The sequence below is a fragment of the Strix uralensis genome, chromosome 3 (genome assembly GCF_047716275.1).
Source record: "Strix uralensis isolate ZFMK-TIS-50842 chromosome 3, bStrUra1, whole genome shotgun sequence".
Taxonomy (NCBI): Eukaryota; Metazoa; Chordata; class Aves; order Strigiformes; family Strigidae; genus Strix; species Strix uralensis.
The window spans coordinates 42,269,967-42,291,454 of NC_133974.1; the positions used below are offsets into that span (position 1 = coordinate 42,269,967).

The 21,488-nt window shown below is 43.8% G+C and overlaps 1 protein-coding gene across 5 annotated transcripts in view; it reads right to left on the reverse strand.

The window, feature by feature from the left end:
• Positions 1-21,488, reverse strand: part of BACH2 (BTB domain and CNC homolog 2) — a 193,751-nt gene that overhangs the window by 116,126 nt on the left and 56,137 nt on the right. Inside the window, exon 3 of one of the 5 annotated variants that reach the window (XM_074862084.1) lies at positions 15,609-15,667. The exons of 3 other annotated variants lie outside the window; for them this stretch is intronic. The gene's annotated coding sequence lies outside the window, so the exon portion shown is untranslated. Of the gene's footprint in view, positions 1-13,736; positions 13,833-15,608; positions 15,668-21,488 lie in introns of all 5 variants that reach the window. One more of the 5 variants, XM_074862083.1, reaches the window with a different exon arrangement.

Consider the following 21,488-nt stretch of genomic DNA (forward strand, 5'->3'; position numbering starts at 1 on the left):
TCTGTCCTTCACCCTGGGATGCTGTGCACAGAGCATGGGGAAGGACAGAGCAGAGGGATTCCCCTTTGGGAAGGAGAAAATATGTCTCTCTAATTGGTATTTCTGTTTCTAATAGTTTGTTCTCACACTGGTCCTACTGGAACTGGTGTTGGCAGAGACCGAACAGTAGGCCGGGGCTTATAAAGCTTTGCAATACATAATAATAGTCACCGACATAATGAGCTGTGCGTTTGTATCTGCTGACTCAGGCGAAGAAGGCAGGACTGATGTCCTGACTGTAAACTGCTTTTAAAATGCACATTTGACTGCCTCACCTGAATTATCCCTGCTTTCTCCACGCCTGGTAAGCTCTGGCCCAGCAGGCGACGCTCCTGAGCGGCTGGTGGCAGCAGCCACCTGAAGCCGGTCAATCAGGCTGCCACCGGCTCCCTGGGCAGGGGCTGTCACCATGCGTTCACCCAAGCACGTAGCGCAGCAGGACCCTGACCTACTCGGCCTCTAGGCATCACTGCAACATAAATGATGATAAGCCAAATACCAAAGAAGGGCAAATATTCAATCCTGGAACAATGGCATGCTTTACAGCAAATGCCCTGCAGCCCAGAGCATGAAATAGAAATTTATATGACAAAAACTTCACGACGTGAAACTGTGCATCAAAAAACCAGCAAGCTGCACTGTTTGGCATCTCGGTTTTCAACCTTTGTCAAGTCCAAATAGCTCAAATACAAATCTGTAATATCACTCTCTGAATAACAGCTATTTTAAACCAATTTTGGCAGCCACTAAGAGTAGCAACCAGGATGCCAGCTGTACGGTTTCTTGCCTCCTTCTCCTGGCTCCAACTGGCCAGCTGCGGCAAGAGAACACCCGCCTGCTCTGCTTGGGAAGCTCTGATGCCTTCACCTTCCTTCAGACCAAGCGTGCTGGGTTCCTGCAGTGAGGAGAGCCTGCCTTTGCCACTCCAAGGACAGATGAAGAATATCACCAATAAAAATCAGAATCTTCAAAGTTACAAAAGTTCCCTTTCCATAAAAAAAAAAAGCCATAGACAGAGAATACCTGATAATGAGCTGCAAAGTCCTTTTTTATAGGCACTCCATTGAGATGACCCACATAACTCATCCACTTTGCCACTTAACATTTCTACACTTACGGCAGCATAAAAGCTTTTACAACCATGCATGATCATGTCACATTTTTTGCTTCATATATAAAAGCTCCTAGTGTATTTTTCATTTTTCAGCACAAATTAACATCTCCACACAAATACGTGGACTGTGATATCCATTTACGAATGTCTGAACATCTAACATCTGCTGATCCTGGTCACTTCTGTGCTCCTCTTTACCTTTGCCACCAGCCTCCCCTGAAATATCTGAGCATGTTTCAGCTTTCCAAACACCAGCCAACTCAGAACTTCAGCTGGAGCACAACTGGCCATTTAGCAGAGCTTCCTTTCACTGGATCTCCAGGCTACACAAAGCTGCCATCCCAGCTTCCTACCTGGGAATGCACGATGGGAGGGCAAGGTTAAGCCTCGTGACCACAGAGCACAGGCTACAACGCATTAAACTAAATACAATAAAATATAAATAAAAATAAGGAAAAGTCCGCAGTAAGTAAATTCCATTTTTCCAATGCACACTGCAGGAACATATGTATCTGCAGAAGGGATTAGTGTACTGCATCTGTGTTAGATGGAGGAAGGGGGAGAGGTCAAGTCAAGAAATTTGGGAATCAAAAGCAGGAATATCTGACATGGAGATGGCACTGCAGAAAAGAGGGAGGGAATGTTTTTGCACAACCATGGCAAAGCCTGCAGGGACAGGAACATGCAGGGGAAGCAGTGGGGGTGGGAAGGGATGCTGTTCAGATGGCATTGCTGGCAGAGCGTGAGGTCAGTCAAAGGAGGTCATGTCATTCCTGCAGAAAACCCTGCCAGAATTATCCTACTGGGCAAGAGCCATCAACCTCAAAGAAAGAGTGCAATGCACAGGCTCAGTCAACCTAAGCGACCCAGGACTCAGGCTATGGAAAAACAAATCCCAGGAAGCCAGGCCATTCCTGACAAACTGGACACAGATAGACTGCAGCTGCTGAAACACATAACTGGAGTGACATAATATTAGAACATATTTTTATGCTTACTAAGACAACAACAAACCAAAGCCTGAAGCCGTATTTTGGGCACGCTAGCTCAAACTATCTTTAGACAGGAAAAGTGTGTGCGTACAGATGTTCCAGCAGGCATGGAGAGCAGAGAGCTGGAAAAGTGCTCGCTCACTTCCGAGCCTTATAAAAAACGCCTGTTGTAAATAAGGGTGGGAATAAATACACCAGGCAATGCCAAATCAAAATAAAAAAAAATAAAAGCAGGCAAGAAGCCAGTAGTTTGTCTGGGACTGGTGAGGTTTAATGGCTGCATACCCCATAACCCTCCCCGCTTCACTCTCCCGATGGATGTTTTCAGGTGTTACCCACCCCTGTGGTCCCCCGCTATGTTTTACTCCTCCTGCTAGTTCTTTCATCCAGCTTTCTATCTCACTTTCACAGATGCTCTCTTGGAAGCATGATTGAAGCTATAAATTCATGTCTACACATCTGTAACAAAAATAGTTTTTCTAAAAGCTATTCTTCTTCCCTATCGATAGTGACACAAATGATATAGAGTCACTGGCAAATCAGGGGTCTCGCTGCAGCTTTAAACACCGACCAAGACAGAGAGCAATGCTCTGTCTCACACGGAAAACAGAAATAATGGAACTTTTTTTTAATATATATATATATGAAACTGTTATTCTTGGAATCATTTCTGTTTGTGAAGAACTGAGAAATACAAGAAATGCCCTCAAAGCTCTTGTTCCATGTAACAACTATTATTTTTTAAAGTAAAACATAATTATCACCTCGTTCCAGAGAAAACCTCGGAGTCCATCAGTGAGAGGGCAGATCTAATTTACCACGATCGCTGGTCAGCTTGTAGTAGTAGAAAGATGAGGGCAGCTACCACATGAAGCATGATTTAAACCTCCCTTGGAAAAAAACCCTGTATAAATAGGGCATAGAAGATTGGGATGCTTCCATGTTAGGTTATGACTGAATCCTGTTTTTAGCCAAAAGACCTTAACGTGGTGTGGTAAGGAGCTGAGTTAAACCTCAGGCCCAGAAGGCCCTGCACCTGGGGGGCTTTCTGCCACAGAGAGGACTCCTCTGCTGCAGCCCACAGACCTGAGATCCAGGCACAGCAAGGACGGGGTCCCCACACATGTCATGCGCACATCTAGACGCATTTTTCCTTGTGCCCCCCAGATGTAAGGAAATCCCTGGTGCCATGACCAAAGCAAGCAATGCTTGCAAGGTCTCTATAGGTGACCCAAGCGTACTAATGGTACAAAAGACCCTGCTCATCTTGCAACCTCCAAATCTTTCTTAATCCCAAGCTTGAGGCAAAGCAAAAATCCCAAATCTTGTAGAAGTGACTGTTCCTACAAGCAGTGCTTGCACAAGACAACTGTGATTTGCATGGAGGTGCATCTCCTTTGGGCTCGACTTGATTTGCCTTTATGGCAAATAAATTAGCCACAGGCAATTATTGGGTTAATATTGGCACAGCAAATTCCAGGCATGAAGACATGGGAGAAAGAGCACAGCTCTGGGTGATGGAGACAGGCCACCAGCCTGCTGGCGGCAGGGTGACGGGGGAACCAGATAAAGGAAAACAAAAATGCGTCAACAGGAGCAAAGAGAGATAGCAAAGAGACTAGGATTAAAAAAAAGAGCCAAAGGAGGGAAGCTTGGCAGATAGGGACAGGGCTTGCGGAGGAAGCTCTATATGGTATTTTTAAAACAAGGGCAGGGAAGCAGAGGCAGAATTTAGTGATGGACCTGGAAGGGACTGGTCCACCCTGGCAAGTGCCTCCGCCTCCAGGACAGCCTGGGAGCTTTCCTAAGCTCCTCTTCTCTATGTGCACCCACCACAACAAAGCTCTGCTTGCAATGGGTGCATGGTGCCACTGCTACTACAGCGTGACAGCAGATTTCCCATCCCATGTAAGAGGACGTTCATAATTCTAGTGCTGCAATGGTACTTGCCATGATTTTTGTTACGGTTTTCATATTTAGCAAAGCCACTACTGTTTTTATTGAAATTCACACACACACATGGTGCTTAGAGAGAGAGGGGAGAAAATAGAAGCTGAATTGAAAGTTCAGCTTCTTTCAACTGCATTTGTTAGTAGGTTCATCATCATTTTTTGACAGAATAATCTTTCTATGGTGAATTATTTCCACTGGAAAAAATAGGCGACCAATAAATTGCTGGATATAATTTGTGCCTTAAATAATAAAGCAATTAATGGCATTTTAGCAGGAACACATTCTTCTCTCCAGAAGTAAAATCCTTATTTCATCTCATCTAAATTGCTTGGTCAGCTTCAAATGAGTGCACTATAAATCTCCTTCCCATACTGCTACTGTTATCTATGATAAAGGGAAGAGACAGAAGGTAATCCTGTGTTCTGTATTCACTGACACATCATTTTCATGCTACACTACACTGTAATTTATTTCTAATGGGATAAACCTCTTGTAGTCTTCCTGCATTGTTCAGCCACACACACATCCCCAGCCAGTACCAAGATTGCGGGACTGGCAGGTGCAACATCCAGGGACCATGCTCGGTGGTATTAGGATGTCTGCTGCACATTTAAGCAGTGCTACAGCTGTGAAAATAAACAGCTAGACTGTATAATTAAGGTATGCTTTTATTCCTTCCCACCCACTGCCTCCTGGAAGCAAGTCAGTCAAAGAGTACAACACACTTTTCAGTACTTCTAATTGCCAACTAAACTTTCAATTTTGCATCTAATCCACTTGAGACAATCCAAAAAGACAGGTGGAGCCGGGAGAGATTAAAGAACGTGGAAGCCAACTGAACTGAGAAGTCCTTAGAGTCTTAGCCATAACAGAGATATTGGTTCATACAAAGGAAAATATGTTTAAAGCTCTTTCTGCTGTCCTGATCAAGAAGAATACAAGAAATAAGTAAGCCAACCTATGAAAATCAAGCTGGGCTCTAAAGCACTACATGTATTATTTTTGTTTACAAACAACATTTTCATAGCATTTAAGAGAATGAGAAGATGATGATAAAACCTGTGGCTTTAAGTTTATAAAAGTCTTCTTCAAACTGAAGAAGTCTGGACTTTGGGCCAAATTGAGGATCCAGTCATTCTTGATGCAATCCTGAAACGGCTAGGTGCAAACAGAAAGCTACCTATAACGTTCCTGCAGAAATGAATATATTTTTAGAAAACATACACGTTTATTTGTAAAACATTTTGCTCTGTTAAAATGTGCAAGACTACCACAGAATGCTATCTACTGCCAGTTAATAAACAACATTATCAAGCACCACACTTAAAGAGACAAGAATCTCAGTACTACTGTGCCTTTTACATCTGTCTCTCGACTTCAGCTGATTGCTATACTCACATACAGAGTGCACCTTACAAAGCAAAATATTATCTAATTAGCTGTCTACTACTTATCTAACTACTTTTACGGCCCCATCACTCCAGCAGTTTACAACAGGCTTAATCTCACCTGATTCAGACGCAAGGTAGAAACTTGCAGCTGAGACAATCATCTCTTCAGATTTCCTCTACCATTGATGCATAGTGACAGTACCTTCCAGGGCACGTGTCGTGCCGTTTCAGGTATCCATCTTTGAGAAGGTGAACAAACCCCTTCCCTGACTACAGAAGGGACTAAGAGCTCCGCTGTGGCCACCTGCACCTGGAACCCTTGCTCTAAGGGGGCTGGCAGCAAGAGAGCTGGGTCTGGTCTCCTGGGCCAAGGTGGCTCACAGCTGCATTTCAGCAGCTTTGCCATCCCCAGCTGGACTGGGGTGCTCAGTGTGCCCCAAGTCCCCGGGTAGGATAGCGACAGCAACAGCAAGTCTGCAGAGAAAGAGCAGAAGAAATCTAACGCTGGGCACTGGCAGCACAGTTGCAGCTGCCTGACACTGCTTCTCGGTGCAGGTTATGAATTTGCCCTGTTAGCTCTGGTTTACCAACAGTTCATGCTTCAAAAATTTGATAAAATACCCCAAAGGCTAACTCCTGCTGAACTCCATCCCCGCTGCCACGACCAATTTGTACTACAACTTTGTTCTAAGGACATATCTGCAACCACTTATGGAAAGGGCCCAAATGACTTGATTCAGCCTAGTTAGGCAGGTGGTGCTGCTTATGTCCACATCGGGTCATGAGGGAAGAGAAGCGGTCTCAAGAAGTCTGGCTACCAGTTTAACAGGGTTTCCAGCTGAGATCCTGCAAGTGAACCTCCCTGCAGAAACCACTGAGCAGCCTTGCCAGACGCTCCTGTGGCTCCATGGAGCACTGGCTGGGGAAGCTCTCAGGCATCTGGAGCTGCCCCCCAGCAAGCCCCCAGTTCTCATAACTGGCCTCTGCTGCATCCCAATCTACCTATGGGGTTCAGTGCCAACCCGTATTCTCACGTCTGCTGATGTCAAAATTTCAAATACAGCAGGTCCTGTGCTCCATTTAGGCTCTTCTTGTCCAAAACTCCCTCTTAAATGCAATCCAGATGAGCTCCTTGGCGCGGATAGCACACGCAGTGACTGCCCTTGCTGTTTGCAGGCCCATTTAGCAGACTGTTTTCAAAATGGAGCAGAATCATTTTAGTTAGACTGCCTTTCATCGTGGTTGGAAAGTGGCTCCTCAATCACGTTCCCAAGCTCAGACCCTGGTTTCTGAGCATCTCTGGAGAGGGAGGGCAGCATAACTCACACCACCAACAACACAGGAAAATGCTGTGTCTTTACATAGCTGCTTGTGACACCTACCAGTTTTTGCAAGGAAAACGCATGACTTTGCTCTCGGCTGGCAAAAAGATGACTGTACTTTGTCATCCAGTGGCTCTAGACACTAAGGGTGGTGTCACGTAAAGCGGGTGGGTCTGTCCGCACCTACTGCCACAGCTCGCCCTGCTGCAGGGGGGCTCCGCTGCAGGGAAAAGAGCTGGCAGAAAGCAAACCCTCGAAAGCGATGCTCAGCCACAGGCTTCTCATTGCCAGGAGCCTCAGTTATTCTACATGGCTACTGAGAAAGATGGCTGGAGGAAGAACTGGAAGGGCTAAACCTGGCTAGCTGGGAAGATTGTGGTAAATGGTAATAAATGCCCTTGAGGCATGTGCAAGTAAAACGACAAGATTAAATCCGTGAGGAAGACGTTGGGATTCTCAATGGGAACAACTCTATAGCAGAAAGCTTGGGTTTGGGTTCTGGAACCGCCTCCCCAGGCACAGGGCTGGGATCTTCCCACCTCAGCCTTTTAAAGCTAGGCTGGATGAGAAAGAATAGGAGGTTGGCAGGGAGAGTGTGAGCAGATGATCAAATAAGCCTCTTCCGCCTTATATTTCTAACTCTCTGAAAAATCAGCTTCTCATCCAACAGGCTGGTGACACTGCCACTAGGAATAAAAATGATGGCTATTTACCCCAGTGTAGATGTCAAAAGAGGAGCAGCAGAGGTGAGGCAGCACAACTGGCCTAGCAAGAGGGGTGCAAACTGCTTCAACCCTGATGCACAAGAAGGTGCTAAGCTGCAGTGATAAAAGCAGGGAGAATGAACATGGTCTGATAACTTTTCTATGAAAGCAGAGTTTGCATAAAGGAACCAGTTATAAAGAACAAACAATTGAAGTGCTATTTGTACACATGAAGAAAGGATGAAAAAAGAGTGTGGGATGTTATTTTTGTCCCCATGTTCTAAAAAGTGGTCTAAAACTCAGTAACCTAAACATTTTTTTACTGTAGTAACTGCCATAATCTAAAACACCAGATGAAAAAACCACAAAACTGCATTAAGCCAAACATGCAAGGACCAATAAATGAGGAAGATAAGGGGTAGCATTCACTTCTGAAGATGATCTGTAGCTACAGCTACATCATCTTAGGTCACTTTTAAATAAAGCTACAAGCAACATCCTTACTCCCAGTGCAGTGTGCAAAACACGTGCTTTTTTCCTATTTCCACAGCAACCTGCCTCACCCTACTAGCCCCTGCGGGCAGCTGTGAAACCAGAAAAAGTAGCATACTGTCCACTGTTCCTAATTAAAATCCCATAGTCTTGTGGTCAGAGAGCTGTGGAGAACTGGCAGGGTCGCGTGAGTTGCTTGAGGTCAGACAGAAAAAGCACACTAGACCAGAGATGACAGATCTCTTGGCTCATATGTGCAATGCAACACTTCGCAGCCGGGGACAGAAAAGCAGTCACTGGGAAGCTCTGGTTCCTCTCAGTAAACTAACCTTAAATAGTCTAAATTTTCAAAGGAGAAAACACCACATAAGCCCCCCTTCAAGTGAACCAAGAGTAACTTTTTCCCCCAAAGCCTTCTTGCACCCGCAGATGTTGCTCTAGAAGCCAATGCGGCTCCACCGTCTACGCCAATCTTTAGCTGCTCTCAGCAATTTTCTGTATCACTGAGTGCCAGTAAGCATTCACACTCCCAAGTAGTATCTGGTCTGACCATGTGCGTGTTCCTCCAGCTGCTCAAGAGCCCATCTGCTCGGACAGGCTTGCTGGCTTCACTCTCAGCACACGACCAAAGTGTTTCTATCACTTACCCCGGAGAACTTGGGGGACACACTGGTGACAAAGTGACAGATCTTTGCATTTGTGACAAATTCACTCCGTCTGTTACCTAGTATTTTCCCCAGGTATTTACTTCTGGAGGCATGAGGCGTCTGTGCCTTTGGTGAGTTTCCAACACTCACATCCACATGTTAAAATGGAAATAACATCTGAGTGGAAGACTCCTAGTTTGGTCTTTACATTTGTATTTTCAATGACTAATTTTGTTTAAGTTGGTAAACGCAGCTGTTGCCTTGCCAGTTGGTGACATTTCCTTTTGGACTTCCCCGCTGGTTGGTGTGTTTCTGCCAAGACATGTAAATTGACTCATTCCTTGTATTCCTTTGCCTTTTTATATAACGCTTCAGTTGGGATTTACTGAAGGTCTCCTGAGATTTGTTTTCCTAAGTAATTATTGGCCCTGCAACACCAGACAGTCTTTACTTACATGTTTTCTGAATTGTCACTTAAGCATCCCATGCTCAAGATGCCGGATCTAACTGATGCTGTACTTTTTCTCATGGTGACTTGGTCATGTCAACATCAAGTCAACAGCAACCGTGAAGAGGTGACAGAAACCATGTCTGGTTTACACCAGCATTATCCACGATGAACCATTCACACAGCTCTCCACTGCGGTGGTTCAAGCCTGTCAAGACTTTGCAAATATTATAAATACATACCTGAAAAGAGTAGATGAATTTCCTGAAAAAAGTAATAAAAATACCCTCCCCAAGAACCCAAACAACTGCATTAGACTAGAGGCAGGTAATCTGCCTCAAGTCAGGGAGCAGAAGCTATCCAGAAGTCTGGCCATTCCTTTATCTCCTGAATTGAAATGGCTGAAGCTGTAAGAGAAACAGTATCACTGAAAGGAACAGAACTTCTCTTCAGCTGTTGCAATTGCTTATATCACCTTTCTAGGATACTTTAACTAGAATGTAATTTCTCCATCAGTCAGATTATTACTTTTTCCATATTCCCATATTTCTTGAAGAACTCAACAACTATTCATGCGATCATTTTTCAGCAACAGTCTCTACCTGCAGCTTCTCAAAATTTTTTTTTAGTGAGTTTTTCACATTCACCTTTGTGTTGCGAGACAGCATGTCTAAGCTGGCATTTTCAGTTCCTTTGGCAAAGTCATAGTGCTCCTCCCATCATCGTCCTTCTTTTCCTGTCACTAAACGGTTTCCACTTGTTAACCTCTGACAGACCCACTGGGTGGTTGACACCTTACCTGTTGAGCTGATGCAGACAATAGCAAAGGGGATAGCTTTTTCAGGAACTACATCAGCTTCCCGGGCAAGGCTTATCCTTCTTGTCTTGGGGCCCTCTACTCTTGTTCTGAAAGCCACTTTCCTGCTGCTTTTGCTGGATGCTTTCAAATGTCTGGTGTTGGCTTTGGTATTTCCATCCTTGGAAAGCCCACTATTCGGACTTGCCTAGCTGAAAACCAGCTACATTTTTGCAACTTACACCTTGTTCATTTGGTAGTAAAAACGAAGGAAACACCTCTCATTAATTCTCCTGTAGACTTTTTTTTTTCTTTTTGGTTCTATCACAGAAATGAAGAATCACTTCTACTGCACGTGGACATCTGCTGAAGATATGCACTGTGTTTGCCTCCAATACACTCAGACCACAACAATTCCACCAGCTGCTCTGGGGACATATTTACACCATGCCCACGCATCACCGAGAGCCTTGAGAGCAGGCAGAGCTCTGCCAGGCTCCGTGTTACTGCTTTGGAGACAGAAGATGATGCTTGGCCATTGATTCCTCCATTCTGTTACCGTTCCTAACCCTGAGAAAGAAGTCTCCCCGTTAGTAAGCAGATGTCAGGCTGAGGAATTCGGTCCAAATCTCCTGATAGCTCTTATCTCATCATAGTAGTTGTCTGTTGGTAACACTGTGTAATTGTCATTTCATGTACTGTGTTTGAAATCTAGTTCAGAGCAATTGACCGCTAATTGGTTCCCAGTCTATAAGCTATTTTTCTGCCTTGGAAGTCATCATTAATGCTACTCCCTCTGAGTTATAATCACCTTGCTTCATGAATATATTATAGTTTTGTTTTCATTCTTAGATTGCTCTTCATCAATTCCTGGTCACAGACATTTTGCTTACTCAAAGGATTTTACTTAATGTATTCGTCCATCTCTTTCACCTGCACCTCTCTGGTTGTTGCAGCTTTTCTTCCAGTGTTCCAGAAACCTAGTTTCAGTAGCTGTTTTTTTTCCCAAAACTTCCCTTGAAGCACTTCTCAGAGGCTTGCCTGGCTCATGGTTTTCACCAAAGGAGGTTGTATCGCTTCACCCAAGACAGAATCTGTTACTTACCTGGTACACACTTTGCGGAAACAGCTATCTCACCATCTTCCTCTAATTTCCCTCTTTTCCAAGGACAGATTTTTGCATGCAGCTGAACCCCAAACACAGAGTGTCGTATTACTGCTTTTCAGCTCAACCGTGTCGTTTGGGCACTTTGGTTTGGGTCATGAGACTCTACAACCTCGCCCTCAGTGAGTTCGGTTGCACCCTTGTTTTGGTCGTTGGGTTAGGTGGTACCCATGCACCGCTAACCGCTAAGGGAACACAGCAGTTTTCCTGTCACCTACGTTCTACTTGATAAGGATGCTGCAAGATGAAGAGATTGCAGAGTACTCACATTTTACAGTAACAGCAGCCATTTCAATACCTGGCTTAAAAAAGAAACCACATCTTATATCTCAGAAGCAGCTGCATTTGGTCTCCAGAGCTGCTGTGAATTGTTCATACCTTCTTCAGCACGACATTTTGCATTGCCTCCCTCCCTCATCCCCAGCACACTAATATGTTAGCAGTTATCACCACCTGAATCTTACGCAGGTTCACATTAGGACTCCCTAAATACAGTGAAACACAGAAACTTAACACCTACCAGAGCTGGGAGAAAAAAAAATCAGAAAAAATTTTTTTGGCTACAGAACTAGCTCATATTCTTCTATACTTATGGTGCTATTTGGTTCAGCAGATGGAGAATGAAAAGGAAGGTCCCTTTTGCCAAAAATTTATACTACCTCACGTGAGAGATGTTATCTACACTTGGGCTCCATGTGACGAAGTCATTCTAGACCTGACAGTGGGTAAACTGTAAGGGAAGAGCAGACTTTGCACTTGGATGGCCAAGCCACAGACCTGACATACTAACATTCAAAAGTCAGGATTCAAGAGAGAGACAAAATGGGCCAGCAGTACTGGAAAGAACAGTAATGTGTCATTGCAAAAAGCCCAGTCCTTCAGGGAGACAGCTCCACAGAGGGGAGAAATTTAACCCAGAGCACCAGTACCTAGAACTTGCTAACTTACTTTTTCATAGTAAAACTGGGAGGGGTACCTATCAATCAAACAAGAGATGTAGAAGCTAGATGAAATCGGGATCTTATAAGCTGCTCTGTAAATCTGCAGGATGGTCAATGGAATAGGTCAGTGCACTGTCTCACTAGTGGTGCATCCTTGGCAGCAGTCAGATTAGTGAATGGGGCGGGAGACAGGGTGGGGAGAGTGGAGAAGAGAAAAACAGTTCAGGTTTAAAAAAGTCTTCTGGTTAAAAAATGAGACAAAAAATGCTGTTATCTGAGATATTCAGAAACCAGTGTCAACCTTTTAATCTTGCCAAATCAAGACAGAAGATACAAACATGGAAGACAAAGAAGAGATGTCCAGAAGAACATAAAAACCAGATGACTTAACGATATTTGCAGATAACCAGCTCTCAAGTAGTATAAATACAGACTGAGCAGGTGCAACCAATGTATAGCTTGCCTTAAAAAAGACAAACCATCCCCATTTCACCTCTTCTTGTTAACACATTGTAACAAACAGCCATGTAAAGGCTAAAGCAAACAAGGGACCCAGGTTGTGACAAAAACCTTCGCGTATAACCCTGAGCAACTTCTTTGTGCCTCAGCTTACACATACATAAAAGCTGTGTATACTTCAATAGGTGTCTGTAAGATGGGTTTAATTAAAATTTGGTGGTTAAACTACTGTCCAGTATAAAACTCTGAGAAAAGTTAAGTAATTTTGCCATTTGCGGTTAACTGATACATAATTTCTCCCCAGAAAACACAGGTTTTTTCCAAAACACAAAGAGCATTAAAAGTGCCTTGTGTTTCTGAAAGTGAAAGAGACTCTTGAATCCACTTGTTCAAACTCAGACTTTAAAATGCCATAAGCAACGTCCTAGACTTTCTGAAATGCGAACCATCACGCTGCAGAGTTATGCTCCAAGCGGATATTCTCCAAGCAAGCGGATACAGGACATGGCCAGTACCTGTCTGTGCTAACTCCCCACCAAGTCTCCAGGAGAGAACTTCCAATGTACTTTTCTTCTAGAGAAGGTCAGGTGTCAGAGTAAACATAGGTGTCACAAAAGTCTGTAGCTATTAGGTCTCAGATGAAGAAAAGAGGAAGTTGAAGGAAGTCTGAAATAACTATTTTGATTTGCAAGAGAACAGCTATCTCCTGTTGCCCCAAGTAATTACAATACTGCTTCATTTGCTTTGATTATGAATATCTTGTGATGCCTAACTTTCTTTGCTTGACCTCATAATGGCTAGATGACAAATCTGTGCATGACTGTCCTGCAGTTTCATTTCTACCTCTTGACAATTAGCCCTCTTTGACAGAGCATATTTTAATATTATCTGCACTTCCAGATAAGTCAGGCTGCCACCACAGTGCTCTATCAACATTGGGTTTGTTGTCGGATTTTGATTTTATTGCTTGTGAAAAAGCAGTAAATGCAGACATGGAGAGGCAAGGACTGAAGCATCAGCCCAAACAGCAATGGGACCCAATTCCTGTTCCCAAAAGCAAGCACTTGAGATACTTGGGAAGCCTGGAGAGCACACAGGGTCACCTCCTCCTTAGTTTAACTCCTCCACTTCTGTAACACTCTTGCCTTCCATTTTAGTGCCTGCTGAGCAGACAGAAGAAGAAATACTTGGGGGATGAACACCAAGGGAACACTTCCTTGCAGAACATTTTTGTTTCGTTCTTCATTAGCGGGTGGGCGACAGCCGTACATACCAACGTGGGTGAGCACATGGGGGTTTCATGGAAGACAGAGCGCCAACGTTCATTCCCAGGAGGCTCAGTCTCACTTACATGACGCCCACGTTCACACTGCAATCAAAACAGCACCAGCTACAGTCTTGTTGGAGCTTCTGCTTGTGGGATGCTAGTTAAAGATATCCTAATTCCCAATCCCATCTCCCATTATCCCAAGTCACAGAACCACAGAATCATCTAGGTTGGAAAAGACCTTGAAGATCATCTAGTCCAACCATTAACCTAAGTCCTCTGACAGCAGACTCAAACTCAGAATCTTTACTAGTAATGGAGAGCTTTACCAATAGCTTTACCACTAATATCATCTGCCAAGGAAGTACTTTTTGTTACGTGTTCTAAAATATATATTAGTCTGATATATTAGCCTGATTGCTTATTCCTTACCAACTTCATAAAACAGCAGCTCTAAAGAAGACCAGCAATACAAGAGCTTTTGATATTTGCAACTTGCTTACAGGACCCAAATCTAAGAGACAGCATCATTGCATTGAGAAATGACACATCAAGGTTTCCAGTAGCTTCAACATTTCCCATTTCATTAAATGAAAAAGAGGGTGGAGAAAGGAGGAAACGGTATTTCTGCTCCACTTACTTGATGAATGCAAGAAACTGTGTACAGAAGAGATCATCTGACACAACCTCTCTGAATCTCGCCGAAACACACAAAGTGACATCAACCCAGGTAACTAGAATTTGCTTCCACGGTTTAGGCAAATGGTTTAAAACCCAAAAGTTTCTGGATACCTTGGCTGAATACTTCCAAATAACGAGTACCTGCATGCAATTATACTTGCCAGTAAATAGCAGGTTTCAGAATTCAGTGCCTATGTATCTACACCACTTCAGTGTTTCAACAGATTAACTCCGTATGACAACGTAGCTACAAGCCTCAGCCTGGAAGCACTTCCCTCCCCCCTCCACCTAAATCATAGTCAGAAATGCTCAGAAGGAGATTAGGGAGACAATTTTGTGAAGCACAAAGCACTGACCTAAATGTGTTCCTGTTTAAGTAGGTGAAGGTTCTAAATTTGACCGAAATGGCAACATTCGGTCCAGCCATTTGTGTTTTTCAAGATCTGCGTAAGCTTTTAAAGCCTCTCATTTCATTTAAAGCAGGTTTCACCATCTCTATAAATGTTTTCTGCTCTTAGCCTATTTTGCTATAAACACACTGACAAATTGCACATACACATATTCTGCTGAATCTAGAGAAATGAAAGGTTTTGTGCTTCACCTGCTAGCTCTGAAACAGCAACAGCTGCACGCGATGCTCTGGCTTGTGCCAGCATTTGGTAGCAGTGCTCCAGCATACAAGAGGGATGGCTGCTTCATTGAACAACATGCTCTGTAAGCTTTCACACTAGGCAAGGAGATTCCAAAATATAGGCCAGATGCATTTTTTATCTTCATCCATACAACACTGTTAAATCAATGGGATTTTCATGGATTACCAAAGGACAAAATTAGCCTATTTTAGTAATGGTAAAATGACATTAAGATTATAACCCGTCTCACACTCCCAAAACGAATTACTTTTCAACTCAATGTATTGGAAGGCTCTTTCTGCCTAACAGTCATGTCAAATGAAAATAAAACAGTTCCTTTTTTCCTTTTTTTTGTTTTCTCTCTTTTAGACATGATATATTTTAAAATTGAAAGAACGAATCACTTCATTTTCTTTAAGGAGTGAAAAAGTAGCACAGGTTGCTATGCTGTTTGGTTAGAAACACCAAACTGGGGAGGCTGCTGCCAGCTCACTGAACCCTGAGCTATGACATCACAGCTGGCCATGATGCAATTCCTTTCAGAAGACTGAGATCTCTTATATACCAGTGAGGTTGCTGCTCTTCTCAACTGCTCCTGAGATTCTCACACGTGAATGACAGCGCCTGTATGGGAACATTCAGATAAAATGTCACCGAGGTTTTGAAATGATAACCAGAAAACACACTGTGGTATTAGTTCTGATAACATAAAAGCTTGAATTTTAGTTTTTGCTAGCCTCTACCAGGCTGAATTTCCCAGAATGAAGTAACTGGTGTCTCAAAATCATCTGAAAACAGTTTTGTTGTTCTCACACTAAAGCTCTACATCCCCCCCCGCTGAGAACTCCATAAAATAGCTATCTTAGAGCAACTCACACGTTTGTTTTAAAGGGATCCAAATATAAAATGGGCTGAAGGATACCAAGGACAATGCAGAGAAACACACTTCACACACGTCGGGGACACAGCTGCTTTGGTATCGCATAAGAAATCACCAGCTACCAAAGGACCCGTGGCAGGTGCCCATCTGTACACTGCTTCTGGTGCGTGGCCGCCGCAAGCCAACTCAGCCCAGCTTAGCCTACAGCTAAAGCAGGTTACTCCATTTTTAGCTGCTGACCAATGAAGGGGTCATTTGCTTTTAATGCAGTGAAGATTACTAAGGGCAACAAGTTATTAAGACAGAGCCCATGTGGACACTTGCTCAACAGTTGCCCCTTCAAATATTTGGCCTCCAATGTTGGTCCAGGGCCATACCTGCAGCTGCAGCAAAGCCTAGGGCAGCTCAGGCTGGGGGAAGTCCCAGTGTGGGTCTGCACACAGCTTAGCGATCCCAGGGCGGGCAACTCTGACAGCATCCCAAGCTGAACCCCTGGCTGTCGGACATCAGGACTGATGATTTTCACAGCATCTTCCTCCAGAAGGTAGTTTATTCAGGCTGCTTTGTTTGTTGCAAGCTGCTCGCATCCATCACTCCCTGCACCCTCAGCAATGCAGGGCTGGTTTACAGACTCTGTCCTAGGGACCGAATCTCAGCAGGGCTGCATGCGTGCACTACAGTTTAAGTACTCTGGGACTGTTCAGAGTGAAACGTATAAAATGCTAATGTATTACTAGACTCCTACAATATTTTTAAATAGCATCTCTGGTATATGGAACTATTTTACAAGCAAGTCAGTGTTCTATGACACCAAAGATTTTTATTTTATCTTTTGAAGTTTAAGTATCACAGAAAAGTGGGTGTTGATAGGATCTGCCAGCAGCACAAACAAAATGTAGGAATCCAGACTAGAAATGAAACAATCTCTCCACAACGGGGAAATTAAGGTAAAACAATGGAAAAAAACCCACAATATACAGCAGCTTAAAAGTATCGAACAAGCAAGTAGAACAAAGATTTCAAAGCACATTTGGACATGCCCTTCTTCAAGCAACATGTCAAAACCACTACTTCTCCTCCTCTTCTCCTTGACAGACGGTCTGACTGGGCCCGAAGCCACACCACCAAGCTGTGATCCTGGCAAAACCCACAAGGTAAATAAAGTTGGGCACAAAGTGCAACTGGATAGGAGGCATGTGAGTGCTGAAGGATGAGATGCCGGCGATTTAGCAAGCAGCACAAACTGCTCTGAAACAATGCTTCAGCGCAATGCCCAGAGTGCTCTGGAGGTAAATGCTACATAGCCAGGGCTGTATACATCTCCAGTTGAGGCCCTCATGCGTTTAAAAGGTTAAATGCTTCAAATTTCCTGGGCAAATCCCAATTCTGTTCATTTTTCTTCAAGCTACTAAAAAAACCTCAAAACCCAACAAACCCTCAATTATCCAGTTAACATTTAATGATTTTTTTTTCTTCTGTGCTGTTAGTGTGGCATCAAGATCCAAGAAAGTGCTACCATGCTCTTTTGCAAGACAGGATGTATTTCACGAGTACCAAACCACCTATGTGTGTGCTTTGTAAGAGCAGCTGATTTGCTCAGAGCTAAAAAACACCAAGGAGATGCCAAGTTGCATTATTTGGGCATTTTCTTTTGTTTTAGCATTGTGTAACGGAACCATCTGCATGAGACCCAATCAATAATCAAAGCCAGCCCTAGCCAGATGACAAATCTCTCTGCTTCTGCAGGTTTAAATGTCAAATTACCGATGCCATTTGAATTCTGGTTTGCTTTTAACTTCAGATCAAAGCTAACATAGCTGGGAAGACAATGCTTTCCATCCTCTGCCTTCCCCCCCTCCGTGCTGCTCTGAAATCATCTGTCTCCAAGCCAGAAGTCTAAATGGGAGTGTAGGGCGAGTTCAAAACAGAGAAGGCTGATGGGAGTCTACTGCCAATTCCGCTCTGCAGTCACAGCTTGCTCCCACAGCTCCACTAGCTGCCTGCAATCAAGGGTGGCCGACTCAGTCCTGCTTGCCGTCCAGGTTTAATAGGTTCAGCTAGTTAATGAGCAATGGCTAGATTGCATTCCAAGACTTCACATCATTCACAAAGCAATTAAGTGTACACTTCTTGGTCTCCTCCAGGAGCCCGAGAGGAGTGCCTCATTCTCACTGCAGACCGCAATTTTCAAAACTGAATAGCGCGACACAGTGGGAAACCGTCAAAATATTCACCTTCTTTAAGTATTAAGCCAACTGCATGTCTCCTTTTCCACAAGCCTCTGAAGGGCTCCCTTACCTGTACACACCTGGATTATAGATCACTCTTGCCAGATGAAACTAAGAGCTGTAAACCACTGGGAAGTGTCTCAGTGAGCTGCTGACAAAGCAGGCTAGGGAGCCATTGTGTTAACGAAACAAAAGATATTTAATTTGAAAGCTACTACAAAGGCATGGGTACTTTTTACATGTATACTTTTTACACATTCCAAGCGAGGACAGCAAAGCACCTGGCAAGCAACAAAACACTTATCCCCAGATTTACAAAGCTCAGAAGATAAGTGACTTGAGCCCTCTGGCATCCTTCACAAAACTGGGGCCAGACCCCCAGAGGATGAGGCTACCTCCAAGGGCAGAGCTGGGGAAAAGCAAGCATTTTCTTTTTCACTCATACATGCCCATTCACCCCCCATGCTCTTGCACAACTTTACTGCTGTTAATGTATGTACTGTTACTGCTTCAATGCCCCTTCCAAATGTGTGTCAAGCTCTTGCTTCCCAGGCAAAGACTCTAGTGTTATGGGGTGGTGACTTCTCCAGCAGTGCAAAGGATCCTCAGCCTCAAGTAGTTGATTTGCAGTTGAACCAAAGCTGGATCCTCAACATACTCTGAAAGGACAACTCCTTATGTGTGTGGGCTGTCTTTTCCAGGCTGTGCAGCTGAACCCCAGGGAGAAAGGAGTTCTGCTGGCAAAAATCTGGTTTTTTCTCTCCGTGAAAGGACTGAAAAAACATGCTGCTTCTATCTCACACCAAACATTAAGAGACATGATCACAGAGCTAGTGAGTAGATGGCAGTCACATCTAGAGAACAAGGAAAGAGAGATGCTTGGCATACATTCTCTCCTCATCCCATGTACAGCACTCACAAAAGCCTGGATACTTACCGGTTTATAGTATCACTACTAAAAAGAAAAATAAAATCCCCAAACACTCAAGATCCTTTCACAACCTGTTTCTGTAAAACCAGAAATCAAATAAATCTATGTTGGACAAAGGGGTCTTATGAATTTTTAAGAATCGGATTACCCAATCACTAAACCCACATCGATTCAGTACCTCTGAGTGAAGACACACAGAAGCATCCACTACCTAAACTGGAGATGAGTTTAAGGAAAAAAAAAAAAATAACCTTTCACTCACTTTACCAAAAACCTCATCACTAAAAAAAGACTTACACAGTAACACAGACTGGTTGTTTTACTTTAAATGCAAAACCTTGGTATGGAAAGGAAGCACAGCTGAAGGGTTATATAAGTTTTTTCTTCTATTATTCTCCATTTCCTTCGTGCATGCCAGTCAAAACTGTAAAATACTTGTGGGAGAAATGCAGAAGGCACGGTTTCACATTCCAGAAGATCTACTTCCATGTGCTGCGTACAAGCCAGGCGACCACCCAGGAAAAGTCGGGCAAACACAATTTGGCCCACCAGTGCTGCAGTCCTGCACTAGCAGCCCTTCTCCATCAATGCTTTGCCCTGTATTTGCTATGAGAGGTAACCACCAAGCCTTAAGAGCAGCCAAGCCTGCGGCAAGATCACCTCTACGCCTGCTCCGTAACAATCCTAACGAGCAGCCCTGCATTTTCTCCTCTTGAGCAGCTGTGCCAAGCTGAGAGGCAGTGCTAAAACAGTTTGAATACACCATTCACAAGAAAAAAAGGGAAAGAAGTAGATAATCTTAATACATAAGCCTGTAATATTAACAGCTCTTTACTTCTCAAACCCTTCCATCCCCTGTCCCTTTTCCATCCAATCACAATACTTTCGCCCCAATTTTACTGAGGAAAGAAGAGCAAAGGTGGGTCATCTGTAGTCTTGGGAAAGGGTATGACCAGCTATTTCCTCTCCTTAGAGCCCATGACTATGTTATTTTCTTTTCATACGTTTATCACAGAAAGATTTGGTAACTGTTTCAGAGTCACTAAAAAGGAATCAGTCCCTTGGAGGCCAAGCTGGTTGAGAAACTTTGCTGGCTGGAGCAACAGAAGCAGGCATGACTTGCCTTTAACAAAGCAGAAGGCATTTGTTTTTAGTTAACTGGGTAAAGGGCAGTAAAACTCAGCCAAGTATTTATTCATTGGACTGGAGTGCCTGCAGCAAGAGGAGGGCGAGACGTGGTAAGGTTTCTGTAATCGCAACCTTGGAAAGGAGGTAAGTGAACTTTGGTTTCACTGTTGGAATAAGATAGCGCAGAAAGCCTGTGGTATGTGATGTAGAAACGTTGATTTATAACAGGGATGTCTGGGGGGAGGTGTTGGGGGGAAACCAAAAAAAGGTCTTTAGAGCTTTCTCAAGATGATACCTTTTCTACATCTGTTGGCCATTACTTTCTGCCAGTTCAAGATAGTCGAGAACATGAGGAGGTAACAAACTGCTAGTGAGATTTTTGCTTTGCTAGAATGATGCTTTCATTTCAGCAGTGAGGAATGCTGATGTACCCTGAGTGTCACTGAAGCATACCCCTCTGATCTCTCCAGCAGGAACACCAATTAAATTTAACAAGAGTAGCAAGTATTAACTGAGCCTCTCCTAGTCTTGACCCAAACTTACACCCAGCGGGTGTTACTACTGGACTATTACTACTTCAGTACATGCTAATTTGTGGCCCCACCAGCTGTGACTTTATTTGGCTCTCAGTCATGTCCCCCCACTCGGTCCAAGGGTAACATGCAATGGGTGGGCAATGAAAGACCCCAACTACGGATTCGTATCAACTCTGGCAAACATGACTGACTTTCAGATTATGTCAGGGAAAAAACACATGGAGGTCTTCCACCAGGAATGGTACCACCTGGGGATGCTGCAGAGCCTCGTTGGACGTGTGGCAGAGAACAAGAAACAAAAATAAAGAGGAAAAACCGGATGACCTTGCAGTGCTTAGCTGGAGCTGTCAGGCAACAGTTAATGCTAAGGAATCTTGCAATTCTGTTTATATTCTTTCACCACAAGCAGGTGTTGGGAAGCCCAGGATGGGAGGGGCATACAGATAAAAAAAGAAAGAGGAACCACTTTTTTTCTGATGTGTGTGATCTATTCAGATGAAGCTTTTTTACCGACACACTCTTTTCCTGGAATCAGCACAGACTCACAAATGTCACTCTCAGGCCCTCTGATAAACAGACAGCGTTACCTCAAACGTTTAGGTTATGTTACCTGTTTGTGGTGGAGGATGACATGGTTTTGATGGGAGTTCTAGGGGAATTAAGCAATTTTTAACAGAGACATTATTAAAACCTCCAGGCTTTTTCAAATTTAGATTAGTTTTGCTGGTTTTTTTTGTTATTT